Genomic DNA, 15,754 nt, shown 5'->3' on the forward strand with positions numbered 1-15,754 from the left:
AGAATTATTTTATTATGTTTTATTTTTGATATTTTATTACTTCCCCTCTACGTGACTTTACCGAAAGAACCAAGAAGATGACGTGTCGTTTATTTTTTTATTTCTATTATTACTTCTAGTAATTTTATTTTCATTTTTTTTAATCCTTTATATTAAGTTCACTTGCTTGCGCGCTTACGACCGTGCAAATCTTTCTGTCGTTTTTTAACCCACTTCGCGTGATCCAATCGAGCTGACATTTTGCACACAGACTCGTTGTGCGTGATTTCGTGAAATTTTTTCCCCAAAATTTTACACTTTTTAGGAAAAAATTAATTATATTTAATTACCAATTGCTTAATGGTGGCAGGCAATCATCTGACCCATAGGTGGAAGCCATCTCAAGCCAGAGGACGAGAGGACTCTAGCCGCCACGCATATAAAGGATTTATAGTGAAAAACTTTGTTTTTACGGGTTAATTTTACCTACGTGACTTTACCGAAAAAGCCTAAGAGCAATGAATTCTTGCAGTCACGAAAGCTTCAAATCTAGAAGAAGACACCAAGTCTCCGAGTCGTGCGGTGTCAGCCTTGTGACTCGTGCAAGATTAACCCCCACCCCCCCCGCCCCGTCTGACCCCGTCACTCCACCCCCGCCGCCAGTGATTAATGATCTTTATTTAATCAGCTGAGGCCACTGGGAGTCATCTTCTCCCATGCAAGTGGAGACCTGGGACGGTATTATTACGGTGAGACGGGGGTTTTTACAATGTCTGGATGGCTCGTCATCGGACTTGTCGAATCTGGGCCACGGCGCACAATGGGTTGAACAAATCACTTCTTTTTTTTTGCTTCGGTTTGGACAAGCACAATTGACCCTTTAGTATTATTATTATCTATATACGTAATTAATTTACTTATTTTTGGCAACTCCGTCCCACCGCGCACATAAACGCGGCGACCCACCTGGCAGAAGAAACAAAACTTTTAATCTTTGATTAGCGCATCGTGTAGAGCTCGCCTTCAACAGACGTAAAATGACGTCGCAAGGCAGTTTATGCGAGAGCCGGGGGCTTATGTGACCCCGGGGTTCCGCCATGAGGTTCACGTGTCTAAATCAGCTCAAGTCTCCTGTCAATCACACGACTTCTGTGTGGCCACCCCCACTCTGAACTCCTCCCCCTCTCCCCGCCCACTGTGAAAACAGACTCCGCTCCTCCGTGCAGCAGCAGCAGCAGCAGAAGCAGCAGCAGAGGCCCTGACGTAGCAGCCTCCTCCTTCTCCTCCTCCCTCTCCTCGCCCGGTGCTCACGTTTCAACGTTCCTTTGACATTCTCCTTCCTATCATTCCCCCATTTCTTTGTCTTCTCCCGTCCCTGTTACTTTATTTCCCCACGCATTACATCCTTGACTCGTGTATCAAGTCGTTGGTACTGTTTAATAAGAAGAATACGATGCCCTACGCCATATTGGCAATAGCAGTTGTTTGACCATACTTCACCATGCTGGTCAAAGCACGACAGTGAAATGAGGCACCACCAGGACTGCTTTTGATATCACTCAACACTTCAGAGAGGTCAAGCTCATCCCCCCCCCCCTATCCAGTTGTGGAAATTCCACATTCCTATGGGCAGGGGTGAGTATCTCCACAGCAGTACCACTGTTGACTTCCCCACAAAGTGGTACTCAATTTATAGATCCCAGGGAGATGATGGGCCAAGTTGACGCTCAAACAGGATTTGAACTTGCAAAGTTATGCTTGCCCTACCACTTAGCCATATATATACAGATATACGTGTATATAAATAATAACGAGTGAACAAAGACCCCCCTGTCGCCTGAACAGACTGTTGGGGCAAGGGCTATTAGCGAGTAGCACCTATGAAGGCCGGCATGGGGGCGGGTGGCCAGCACCACGCCCGGCCGCCTTTGTCTTCCCAGTGGCGATGTCTACACACCGCACCAGGCACTCATTTGAGGCCGAGTCGACCTAGGCAAGGCCCAGGACCGGTGCTATTGAGATAATCCGCCACTGGTGTTGGCCGTGAGAGCAAGAATCGAACTCGGGTGGCCGGGACTCCGAGTGCATTAACCACCGCACTGCCGCTGCACACATAAACAAACACACTCTTGGACCAGAATCAAAACATACATTGTGAGTGGCAGCTGAGATTGACTCCTTTCTTCTAGACTCCCCACCCCCCAAGGGTGGTGGTCCCGTGTCTCTGGTTGTCAATGTGAACACACAAACACGCAAAGACTAAAAAAAAAACCCTCGAAGCCTGAACAGACTGTTGGGGCAAGCGCTGTTAGCGAGTGGCACCTACGCAGGCCGGCACACGAGGGGGTGGGTGGCCAGCACCACGCCCGGCCGCCTTCATCTCCCCAGTAGCGATGTTTACTACACACCTCCGCCAGCGATTGATTTGAGGCTGAGCCGACCTAGGGGAGGCCCAGGACCGGTTCAGATAATCGTCATAGGTGTTTGGTGGCCGTGAGCGGGGATCGAACTCGGATCGCCGTGTTCGTAGCCCAGCCCCCACGCACACACACACACAGACAAACGCGCGCGTGAGCAAACACACACACACGGCGTTCGCTCTGACGAAGACAAAACGGGAACAATTAAAACCACATCGCCCACCCTCCCTCCGCAAACCCGACTCAGGTGGCCGGGTGGCTCAGAGGGGTCACGCGCCGGTCACCCCTTGACCGGCGGACGACCGAGCCGCGATGGGTTCACCCCGAGCCAGCCCCGGTTGTTTTTCCACTGCGGAACGACGTCAAGTGCTGCATTCCGGGGGCGCCCGCGGTGGCGAGACGTTAACTACCTCGTCCCGGTACAGCGGAGGTCGTGGGTTCGATACCGACCCCGACGACTCCATCTTTGGAATTTGCAGTGTCTCTCTCCCCCCCGTGGTCGCGTGGATTTTTTCCGGGTCCATTTAGAAACATGCATGTTGAGTATTTGGCTGCTATAAATTTCCACGTGGTGGTAAGCCACTTCGTTGGGCAATCATTTGAGGCCAGGTCGCTTCTGAAAATCAGCGATGTCGCTCAGTGGGTCTTACCCTGATTAAAATAAAATTGTTAAAATCTTGACTTAAAGCTTTCGTGACTGCAGGAATAAATAATCTTGGGTCTTTCGGTAAAATCACGTAGATAGGTTCGAATTGCTTGTGTAGCTATCGAAACGTCGTAGTTTTTTTTGTTATTTTCTTTGAACCTATCTACGCGACTTTATGTAAAGACCCAACAAAATAAAAATAGCTTAGTTTAGTTATAATTAGCCCGCTCGGCCAGGCTACCAACTCAAGACTGAGCCGACTGTTTGTGTAGGAACTCATCAGCCGTAGTTGTCGAGCATTATGGGGAAACGCGTGGACGTGTCTGCTCGCTGTCGGGCGCTGTGGTGGCAAGATGTTATCTACCTCGCCTGGTAAATAGGGCGGCCGTGGGTTCGATCCGGAACCTGACGCCTGTTTTTATTTCGGAGTTTGCCCTATTTCTCTCCCCGTGGTATGGTGGATTTTTCTCTGGGTCCTCCGATTTTTTTCCCTCCACAGTATTTGTCTGCTATAAATGTCCACACGATGATACACCACTTTTGTTGAGCTATCATTTACAGTGGTCGTGTCACTTCTGAAAAAAAGCTACATAGCTCAGTGGGCCTCACCTGGCAAAATAAAAAAAGATAGTCAATTTAAATAGTGTGCTATATAGGTCTGGAAAGCCAGCGGGAGGCCTACGGACTCCTGCTGGTGCGCTCCCGTGTACGCAAACGTTCCCTCGTCGGCACCATCGGCGTTTACGTCGCTTCGTCAAACGGAGGGAAAAAAAACCACGGATTCACAAAATGTCACATTGTGTCCAAAATGTCGTGGGCGTCCCTCTTAACCGTATCTGAACATGCTGGGGGGGGGGGGGTGGGGGAGTGGTGTCCGGACCCCCTGCCACCCACCCACAGACCTAACCCACCCACCCACCGTCACACCCACCCACCCACCCACACACCCACCCACCATTGGAGGCCACCGCTGTGCGGGCGACCTTGAATAAGCACTGCCCAGCGTGTGTGGCCCAGACACCGAGGAGGAGGAGGAGTAGGAGGATAGGAGCCCGCTAAACCGCAATGACCTACTTTCAACGCGCCCTTTCATTCGTGACAATCCGCGTACGGCCTTGCTACGCGCGCGTACGGTCCCCATTCGAGCCAAACCGTCCGCCGCCGATCCAGCGATCACCCAAAGAATCGTCACGATTCTCAACGGCCTTGCACGCTCCGCCGACGAGTGTGTTGCTAAACTTTACAGCGGCATCAAGCGCGCGTACGCACGCACGCGCAATGTTAAAGTAACGTTGTGTTGTAAATGTTAATTTTTCTCAGTGTCAATCCGCTTCTGTGTGCATGCCTCCCCCAAAACGCTGAGTCGGGTCTCCGGAGTTGTTCTTCTTGTCCCTACTTCACCACACTGGTCCGTGCGGGTTTGTGAAGGTGGGGTAGGTGAAGGTTGGGTAGGGGAGGCACAGGACCCGGTAGGGATGTAACTCACCACTGATGTTTGCCGTGGGCTAGGAAGTGACTTCACCCGCTGTCAATCAACTGCTGCATGACAGCTTCCCCCAATCAGCATTGGGGGTCATGGGAATTATATGATTATTTGACCATACTTCACCACGCCGCAGGAGGCCGAATGCAACAAACATAGTCGTGGGGGGAGGGGGCACAGAGGTACAGCACAACAATGTATTGTGCTTCACTGACGCCCTCTGCTGCCCACCACCACGTAGCCCCCCCAGAGCTGATAACAGCCTGTTGTGCATGGTCACCCATCCAAGCACGAGCCAGGCTCAACTCCTGCTTAGCTGATCGAGGGGAGGTCCACACCACGGAGGGGTCAGTGACAACATCAGCCGGTGCTCGATGGATTGTTACATCGCAGCGTGGTGAGCGGTGGCGAGCGTTGGCGAGCGTTGGCGAGCGTTGGCGAGCGGTGGCGAGCGGTGGCGAGCGGTGGCGAGCGGTGGCGAGCGGTGGTGAGCAGTGGCGAGCGGTGGTGAGCGGGTGGCGCTACACGTCGCGCTACGAACCCGGCGAGCCGGGTTCGATTCCCGCTCACGGCCACCAACACCGGTGGTGATTATCTGAACCGGTCCTGGGCCTCCTCCCCTAGATCGACTCGGCCCCAAATGAGAACCTGGTGCAATGTGTAGTAAACATCGCCACAGACGAGACAAAGGCGGACGGACGTCCGCCTTTGTCACCCACCCGCCTCGTGTGCCGTGCCGGCCTTCATAGGTGCAGCTCGCCCACGGCACTTGCTGCTACAGTCTATTAAGGCTACACGGGGGATCTTTGTCTTTGTTACATCGCAGGACCGTGAGATATAGCCACGACTTGGGAAGGCCTTCATCTAACAGTGGAGTGATCATGGCTGATTGATAATGATGTTTCAAAAAGCCGTTAGACTACGCGGAATATCTTCCACTTCGTCTGAACAGAGAGGGCACGAACATTATCAAATCTGCGCGCGCGAGCGCGTATGTCAGTGGCCTTGTGTGCTTTCATATTTACACGCTCGCTGCGGGAGGACACCAACAAACACTGGCATCTTGGTGAGCGCACCGCACGATGAACCCGGCGACCTGAATTCGATTCCCGGCAACGGCCAACATCAGTGGCGAGTGATATCCCAACCGGTCATGGGCTGCCCCCCCCAACCCGCTCTCCCCCCTTCTCCCTCCTTCCCTTCACCAACTCCCGACTGACCAGCGTGGTGAAGTACGGTCAAACAACCCCCGTGACCCCGGCGAGGGCGCGGCTGAAGCCCTCATTGCAGGAGCCGATCAACCAAGCGCTGTAAAATTACGCGGATACCCGAACCCATCCTTACCCAGACCCCCTCTGCGTGGTCAACTCGGCCCTGCGCAAGGCCTCCCACGGGAAACCGTCTCCCAGCCGCCTCCGCTTCTCTGCGCAACGTTCGTAGGCCGTGCCCGGAATTTCTCGCGTCCGGTTACGCAGAAGTCTCCCCGAGGATGGCGCCGCCGATGAAGAAACCGCGAGCACCCGGGCGCAGCGTGTAACGAACGTCTGCACCCGGGCGCAGCGTGTAACGAACGTCTGCACCCGGGCGCAGCGTGTAATGAACGTCTGCGCCGGGGGGGGCCAAGGGAGCCCCCCCCGCTGGAGCTGGGTGCTCACGCCCCCCACCCCTTACTTGCTTTACAAGCAACTACAAAATTGTACGTGTGGTGAGTGGGGTTGAGATCACGAGTGGGGTTGTCGTCGCTGTTGTTAAAAGCGGCGGTGTCGTGATGGTGACAGTTACGAGAACAGGCGGGAGTGGTTAAGGAGGGTTTGGGGTAGTGATGAGGTTTGGGTAGCGATGGGGGTTGGGGTAGTGATAGGGGTTGAGATAGTGATAGGGGTTAGGGTAGTGATAGGGGTAGTGATAGGGGTAGTGATAGGGGTTGTGATAGGGGTTGGGGTAGTGATGGGGGTTGGGGTAGTGATGGGGGTTGGGGTAGTGATGGGGGGTTGGGGCTAGGCCTGGTCTTGGCTGTGCGGGCAGGACCCTGCCGGAGCGGAAGCTAGCCACACTGCACGGCGCGACGATAGGAGCTCGCTAACACGACTGGCTACCCGCGACAGTCTGGAGGAGATCGTGTGCCTCAAGATACCTCGGTGGACAGGAGAAGAATCGGGGGGGGGGGGGGCAAGAGACACTCACCCATGTGGCCGTTTCGGCAGCGGTGCCAAACAGACCTCGCAAATTTGCATCGTCCGGCGAGGCATCGCCTCCGTCTGAGACGCGTTCACACCTCCCCACCAAGAAGCTGGCCCAACCAGAAAATCAAACCACGCACGCACATTTACATTCAATTAGGGCCGGGATGCACGCCCCGACAGTTCCCCGGGCGTGCTCGGAACGGGAGAAAGGGGGGGGGGGGAAGCGTCGAGGTGGCTGCTGGGGGGGGGGGGGTGAACCGGCAGAAAACAAAACGATAAAAAAAATATATAAAAAGAGAAGGAAAAAATTTAAAACGAGACGAAGCCAACGCCAACGCGTACGTCGCTACATGGGTGGAGGAGAGCAGGGGTGAGCGGGGGGGGGGGAGTGGGTGGGCAGTGAGGGTGAGAGATGATGGGAGGGCAGGGCGGGGGAGGGAGATAGAGAGAGGGTCAGACACGTAAGAGAGATGGGTGAGAGATAATGGGAGGGCAGGGCGGGGGAGGGAGATAGAGAGAGGGTCAGACACGTAAGAGAGATGGGTGAGAGATGACGGGGGGGGGGGTTAGAGAGCAAGACGAGGGAGAGGTGGGGAGGGGGGGTGCAAGGGTGAGGTGGTGCGAGAAGGAGGGCGAGGGGGTGAGACAGGGCGAGAGTTGGTGAGTGGGTGTCACGGTGAGCGGGTGAGTGGGGGTCACGGTGAGTGGGTGAGTGGGGGTCACGGATGGTGAGGGGATCAATGGTGGTGGGGGTTGGGGAGGAGACACATCCAGACACCGCGAGATATATCAGGAAAGATGCAAAGGCATGGTGAAAGATGTGGACATGGGGAGATATTGAGAGATGTTTATATGGGGAAATAGTTATAGATGTTGACATGGGGAGATAGTGGAATATTGGGAGATATGGGTGGGGGGGAAGGGGAGACCTGGTGTATATTAAAAGATGTCGGCCAATCACAGACGGCTGCGATCGCGAAGCCGCCGTGAAAAAAAAAACACAGCGCGTGGCAAGATTCCATTTTGAAGAAGAAAAAAGAAAGACGGGAAAAGTTGCCTAAACTTCATGACGGACGAACACGCATTCTTGATTCGGAACAAGCGGCGCCCTTCCTCCCAACTTCGTCTCCTTCGCCGGCAAATCCGGCGACGGGGGGAGAGCCGTTCGAGAGAGCGCAGAGAACCGGGAGAGAGTTAAAGAGAGACGGGGTGGTGGTGGTCGTGGCGGTGCGGGTGGATGGGTGGGGAAGCAGCTGCGGTGTGGTGCGTGAACGCACGCGGTGTGCTGGAAGACGGCAAGGGGTGGGTGGGAGGCAAGTTATGTCCACACACACACACGCGGACGTCGGGTCTTGCCAATCCATGGCAGGCCAACCCCAACGCACCCGTCAGCAAGATTCTAATTATCTCCGCCTGTTACCCGGCAACCGGTCAGTGGCTAATTATGGGACCCCAGCTTTCAGTGAGTGCCAACAAACAATGGGGGGGTGGGATTTTGTGTGTGTGTACTCGTGTTTAAACCACATTGGCCAAGCAAAGCCCCCCCCCACCACCACCACTACCCCAACCCCCCCTACTTCCTTTAATAACGCAGACACCACAATGGCCCACCAGCCATTTTAACCCCGAGGCGGAGGGGGGAGGTGGAGGAGGTGGAGGAGGAGGAGCAAGAGTGCAGGAGGGTGGTGGAGAGAGAGGGGGGGTGTGAGTGGCAGAGAGAAGATAGTTGGCAATTACTGACGAGGCTTGTGCGTTGCGTGGGTGTGCGTGTGTGCGTGTGTGCATGTGTGCATGTGTGTGTGCGTGTGTGCGTGTGCACGTGTGTGTACACGCACGTTCTCTCCATCTGTATCTATGTCCGTCTGTCGGCGTCACAACTTATTTCTCGGCTCGCTCGCTCGCTCACAGGCAACATTGCACAAACGACTACGTTTCTAACAGCACTAATGTGTGGAAGCGTTTAGGATTTCAGGACGGAGGAGGGCGGAGGGGGGGGTGAGTTGCGGGCGGGCGCCGGAATGTTTTCCTTTGCGCTCGTCGTCAAAGGTGACACCGCGATCGCTCGTCTTGATTTATAGCCCCGGCTGACGAGGAGGATGACGAGGACGAAGAGGAGGAGGGAGGGAGGGCGCGCATCGGTCCCCAACCATCCTCGCGTTTCGCAAGAGATAAGTGGCCTTTTTCTACATTGTCGCGTTGGGGTGGTTACAAAGAGGGTGACGCAAAAAAAAGAAGAAAACGTTGCGAGTCAGGCATTTCCCGTTTTACGAATGCCCAGCACCCCCCCTTCCCCCCTGCCCGACGACGACGGGCAAAAGGGGCTAGGTGACCGATTGGCCACGTGGCCGCTACGAACCCCCCCCCTCCCCCCCGTGTAGCCTCATCAGACTGTTGGGGGCAAGCGATGCGAGCGAGTGGCAAGCTCCTACAAAGGCCGGCACTTGGCACGTGACGAGGATGGGGAGATGGTGGTGGGCGGATAGCACCACGCCCGGCCGCGTTAGGTCTCCCCAGTGGCGATGTTTTTACATTCTAGATTTGAAGCTTTCGTGACTGCAAGGATTCATATTCTTGGGTTTTTTCGGTAAAGTCACGTCGATAACATTTGTTTTAATTAAAATTAATAAAAGTAAAATTAAATAAAAATCACGACGTTTCGGAGGCAACACAAGCTTCCGTCTTCAGGTGGAACCGTCACAGCACGCTTGCTGCATCAAGTAAATGAAAAATTCCAAGAGATCCAACCCCGTATATATACTGGTTTTTACACTTCGCACCAGGTACTCGTTTGAGGCCGAGTCGACCTGGGGGAGGGGGGGGGGCCCCCAGGAACGGTTGAGATTATGGCTGTCGCCGGTATTTGCCGGCCGCGAGCGGGAATCGAACTCGGGTCACCGGGTGGTTCGTAGCGCAGCGTAGCGCTCACCGGTGCACTGGCGCTCCCCCATGAACGCATCGCGCACAGCAAGCGCGACAAAACTGCCGCCGGTCCATATACATCCCAAAGGCCGCAAAATGTACCCGCAAATTTACTCAAGTGTGACCACCCGTAGCGACATCACGCCCCCCCCCCCCCCACTGCGTAAACTTGGCAGGACCCTCCTGAAAAAGGGTCCTGAGACTTCTGTCCATTGCACGAGGATGCCGGCTGCTGTTGTTGTTGTTGTTGTCGCCAGCAAGACGTCGTCAACTCAATCGTAAACGATGCGGGTTTGGCTCTCCAACACAACGGGCGGTGCTGAAGTAGTCAGTCATTGGCACCTTTTGCCCACCGCGTGGGTGGAGGTGGGTGTACGACACAGTCTACATTGACACGACATAAGCCACAAAAAACTTTAATAGTTTTGTTTTTAGTTTCAAGCCAGAGACAGCCGCCACCTCTGATGAGCATGGATGGCTACGTACTGTGCGAAATAAGTTCAACATACATACATAGACTCACACAGAGACCCATAGACTCACACAGAGACCCATAGACTCACACAGAGACCCATAGGTTCACACGGAGACCCATAGACTCACACAGAGACCCATAGACTAAAACAGAGACCCATAGACTTACACAGAGACACAGACTCACACGGAGACCCAGAACTCACACAGAAACCCATAGAATTACACGGAGACCCATTGACTCACACAGAGACCCATATACTCTCGCAGAGACCCATAGACTCACACAGAGACCCATAGACTCACACAGAGACCCATAGACTCACACAGAGACCCATAGGCTCACACAGAGACCCATAGATTCACACAGAGACCCATAGACTCACACAGAGACACATAGACTCACACAGAGACCCATAGACTCACACAGAGACCCATAGGTTCACACGGAGACCCATAGACTCACACAGAGACCCATAGACTAAAACAGAGACCCATAGACTTACACAGAGACACAGACTCACACGGAGACCCAGAACTCACACAGAAACCCATAGAATTACACGGAGACCCATTGACTCACACAGAGACCCATATACTCTCGCAGAGACCCATAGACTCACACAGAGACCCATAGACTCACACAGAGACCCATAGACTCACACAGAGACCCATAGGCTCACACAGAGACACAGACTCACACAGAGATCCATAGACTAACACAGAGACCCATAGACTCACACAGAGACCCATAGATTCACACAGAGACCCATAGACTCACACAGAGACCCATAGACTCACACAGAGACCCATAGACTCACACAGAGACCCATAGACTCACACAGAGACCCATAGACTCACACGGAGACCCATAGACTCACACGGAGACCCATAGACTCACACAGAGACCCATAGACTCACACAGAGACCCATAGTTTGTTGTCCTTCCCCCGCACCTCCGATGAGCACGGTTGGCTACGTACGGTGCGAACGAAGTTCAAAGTACGTACGTAGGAGAGCCGACTGAAAGCGTTCTTTCTCTCTTTGGCACGGGCAACCTGGGAGCAAAGCTGAAATAAGAAAAACGGGAGACTGGAACGTGCGCAACAAAAAAGAAAAAGTCGTGGCGAGCGCAAACAAAGCGCCGAGCGCAGGGGACTGTAAATTATTTCAGCAGCGGGATATCGACCGTCGCGATCCGTCGGCCAAAAGGTTGAGTGGCCGCGTATGGGTTTTAGTTGAGGTTTTTATTTTAGTTTTTTGTTGCTGCTGCTGCTGCAATGAACGTGCGCCTATAACACGTCCATCGCAAAAAAGATTCTCAAATCCACTGCTGGATGAGCGGCGCGCTGCGACCGCTTTCAAATTGTGGGTTGGGCGGAGGGGCGAGGGGCCGGGAGCCGAACTCGGGTCGCCGGGTTCACAGCCCCGATGGCGGTCGACGCGACACACGCGGCAAATGCTGGATGTGATCACAGCCAGCTGTGCTTATATCCGCAGTGTGCTTATATCATATATGGGGGGGGGGGGAGGGGGAGTTAGGGGGTGTGCTCATAGCTGGTTCAGATATCACTCGCCACCGATGTTATCCGTGGGTTTGGAGCGTGGTGGTGCACCAACCTCTTCCCAATTGTTTACCCACCCCACAACGCGGGTCTGTGGTGGTGGTGGTGGTCGGCGTAGACGTGGCAGCGTAGGAGCACAGGACGACGCGAGAAGTTGACGGGCTGCCCTCTGCTCCCCACAACGGCGTAGCCGCCCAACCCCCCACCAGCAGCAGCCGATAACAACCCCTGTTGTGTGTCATGGTCTTCTGAAGAGAGTCAACGCTTAGAAATATTGAAGGTCTCAAAACAAGACCAACACCCCCACCCCCCCCCCGTATAGCCTTAACAGACTTTTGGGGCAAGTGCTGTTCAGCGAGCACCTCACGATTAGCAATTAGCAAGATTGGCTTACGTATGGTGTGAAAGAAGTTCCACCTACATACTGTACACGCATGAAGAGTGACGCTGCACACGAGGGGGTCGGTGGCCAGCACGACGCCCGGCCGCCTTTGTCTCCCCGCTGGTGATGTTTACACGCCGCACCAGGTACTCATTTGAGGCCGAATCAACCTAGGGGAGTGCCAGGACTAGTTGAGATCATAGCCATTGGTGTTGGCCGTGAGCGGGAATCTAACTTCGGCCATAGGCGGGTTCGTAGCGTAGTGCGCTAACCGCTGCACTACCGCTCCTCCACAGCACACCCTACCACACTATCACCCCCACACACACGCGCGCACACACACATACACACATTACCAATTAACTTTGCATTCAACTCACTACACAATGGCGTGTGCGTTACAAGAGTTAAACACCAAAGTCCCGTAAACTTCAACATATAAAATTACGCCCCGAGTTAACTTTGGAGAATTTTCCAAAAGGGAAAAAAAATAAGAGTCTTGAGTTACTGCAGTCGCGTATCGGGTTTATTAAACGCACCTCCCAGGAGACCCCATCGACGGAATATTCCTTTATGTTCTCACGCTTTGCATCACAGCACGGCATTTTTAGAAGGAATTTCTAATTTTTTTTTACCGGTTATTTTTTCAAGCACACACACACAGACGTTTGTGGCGTGAAACAAATGTTCCGCGGACATTAATTATCGACGTTATGAATATTTTGGGTGGTTTTCGGGAAATTTTTCTTAATTCCGAACTAAAGACGCGGGAGGGGTGGGGGTGGTGGGTCGCGGGTTGCATACCCACGCCCACATTCCTGAGCCCCCTTCGTGAAATGGCCACCTATTAACGGGAGCTCCCAGCGCGGGAGCTCCCAGCGCGCGAGCTCTCCCCCCCCTCCCACTCCGTCACCGCCGCACTTTCTCAAGCTGCACCCAAGAAGTGCGGACTAGAAGGGCCACGCCCCGGCACCATCTCATTGGCTCGTGGGTCTTGCGCACGGCCGCAAGCTATATCAACGTCGTCGTCGTCATCGTCATCGGCGTCGTCATCGCCGTCGCTCCGGGGATTGTTGTTACGATGTTTCAATTCTGTCAACTGATCACTCGATGCACGATACTAACAAGGTGAGCGTGCGGGCCCTGCAATGGCTCGCTTAGGCGGCTGCGGGTGGAAGGCATCTCCTCCACTCCGAGATGGGGGGGGAGGGGAGAGCTTTAGAGAGCATCTCTTAACAAGGCTATTTTGGCCTACTCTTCCACGCCGGCCACACACAACGTGGGGGGGGAGCTGCGCCCGCACTTGACCCCACCGCACGTGACCCCGCCCATCAACTTAACCGTGGCGTGCCCATTTTGAAACTGGCGAGGGGGGCGCGTGTGGGGGCGATTTGAGAAACTTGCATCGGCGGCGAAATTCAACTGCCACGGCCACCCGTGCCGCCCGTGCCGCCGCCGCCGAGAGATCGAACCGCACCGGCGACCTCTGGGTTGCGTGTGCAGCACGCGAACCATTACCCCAACAACTGCGGCGGCGGCGGCGGCGGCATCGAAGATTAATAACACGGGCGAAAAGCGACCCCGAGACAAAGGTGACCTTTGCGCACCTCTGCCGAGCGTTATAAATCTTATTTGTTACCAGCCCTGCGCTTAGTTTTCCTTCGAATGGGCGTCCCATTACTTACAAAAAACCCAAAAACTCGAAGAATCGGTCAGTTGCCTACGACAAAATCACCCAACCTGCCACCCCCGCCCCCCCCCCCCACCAATGACGAACGCAATCTAGTCTAGCCGGATCTCGCAAGCTAAGCCGTCTCGAGCCTGGTAAGCACGCGTGGATGGGTTGGGGCGACCCGCCGGTGCTTGCCGGGGGATGTTGTCAGATCGAGGCGGCGAGGGCGGTGAGGTTGCTAGGAGATGGCGGCACAAAAAACTAAAACAAATGTTTTTTTTTATTTGACCAGCTAAGGGCCACTGAGCCATATGGCTCTTTATGAGAAGCGACACGGCCACAAATGACAGCATCGGAATATGTATTGACACACTGGAGGAATCCGATGAGCTACGAAGCTCTATTGCACTGATGTCCGGTAGAATGAGATGACGGGGTGTGCAAGGGCCGAGGAACAGGTACACGGGGGGGGGGGGGGGTCACGGAAGGGCAGTAGGGGAGGGACTGGACGGAGTGGAGAAGAGAGGGGAAGGAAGAGGAAGGGGGGTGGAGGAGAGGCTTTGAGAGACGAACGGAAGGAGGTTAAGGAAGGGGACGGCGAGTTTGGGAGGCCTTCGTCCAGCAGTGGGTTGACTACAGCTGATGGCTGATGACGGTGGTGGTGATGATGATGATGATGGCGATGGCGACGATGGCGACAACGATGATGATGTGACACACGCGCCAAATTGAACGTGACGTGACGGAGCGCCCGGCGAAAACCACAAAAGTGGCTTACCATATCAAACGAAATTAATATCAGCCAAACACTCTAAACGCGTGATGTTGATTCTAGGGAAAAACTGCAGGGACCAGAAGAAAAATCCACGTGACCACGGGGAGAGAGACACCGCAAACTCCAAATATACAGCAGGCGTCAGGGTCGGGATCGAACCCACATCCTCCTGTATACCAGGCGAGGTAGTTAACATCTCCTAGCCACCGTGATGATGATGAGAGAGAGAGAGACATGCAAACCCCAAATATACAGCAGCAGGCGTCAGGGTCGGGATCGAACCGACGTCCTCCTGTATACCAGGCGAGGTAGTTAACATCTCCTAGCCACCGTGATGATGATGAGAGAGAGAGACACACGCAAACCCCAAATATACAGCAGCAGGCGTCAGGGTCGGGATCGAACCGACGTCCTCCTGTATACCAGGCGAGGTAGTGAACATCTCCTAGCCATCCGTGGCGACCAACGATGGGACCACCCCGCTGGGCTGAGTCCGTCCGCGGATGCAATCAGTCTGCGAGGAAGCATTCTCGAAGGCTTACCTCCTCGCAAGCTTGGTGGGGGTTTCTCGGGCTCCTCCGCTCTCCTCCCCGTCCTCATGAAGCCAAACGCTCATTCACGGAACCACGCCAAGCATCCCGAGGTGGCAGGGCCCTCCGGAAAAGGAGTCTTGAGACTCGGAGAGGCTCTCCTGTTCCGAACAAAGAACACATTCGTAACGATGAGACAAGAGTCGTGTCCATCCACGACAACAACAACAAACGAACACAAAACGTGCTAAACAAGACTTTTAAAGTTCGACACGATACGGTAGTTATATATTCTAGATTTGAAGCTTTCGTGACTGCAAGGATTCATATTCTTAGGTTTTTTCGGAAAAGTCACGTAGGTAAAAATTAAAATTAATAAAAGTAAAATAAAAATCACGACGTTTCGGAGGCAACACAAGCTTCCGTCTTCAGGTGGAACAGTCACAGCACTTGATACAGCTATCGTGCTGTGACTGCTTGTGTTGCCTCCGAAACGTCGTGATTTTTATTTTTATTTTACTTTTATTCATTTTAATTTTTTACCTACGTGATTTTACCGAAAAAACCTAAGAATATGGTAGTTATATACATTACTATACACTTCTACATTACTATATACTACTACATGACTATATACTACTACATGACTATATATTACTATACGAGTGTTGATATGCAATGTAAGAGTTTATATAAAATGTATATATTTTAATGTATATGTACGTA

At 53.7% G+C, this 15,754-nt stretch overlaps 1 protein-coding gene across 1 annotated transcript in view; it reads right to left on the bottom strand.

The window, feature by feature from the left end:
* The window catches only part of LOC144735169 (uncharacterized), a 189,509-nt gene that overhangs the window by 101,808 nt on the left and 71,947 nt on the right, over nt 1-15,754 (bottom strand). The window contains exon 2 of the mRNA XM_078617614.1: nt 15,041-15,189. The gene's annotated coding sequence lies outside the window, so the exon portion shown is untranslated. The remainder of the gene's footprint in view (nt 1-15,040; nt 15,190-15,754) is intronic.

The sequence above is a fragment of the Lampetra planeri genome, chromosome 54 (genome assembly GCF_965212315.1).
Source record: "Lampetra planeri chromosome 54, kcLamPlan1.2.h2, whole genome shotgun sequence".
Taxonomy (NCBI): Eukaryota; Metazoa; Chordata; class Hyperoartia; order Petromyzontiformes; family Petromyzontidae; genus Lampetra; species Lampetra planeri.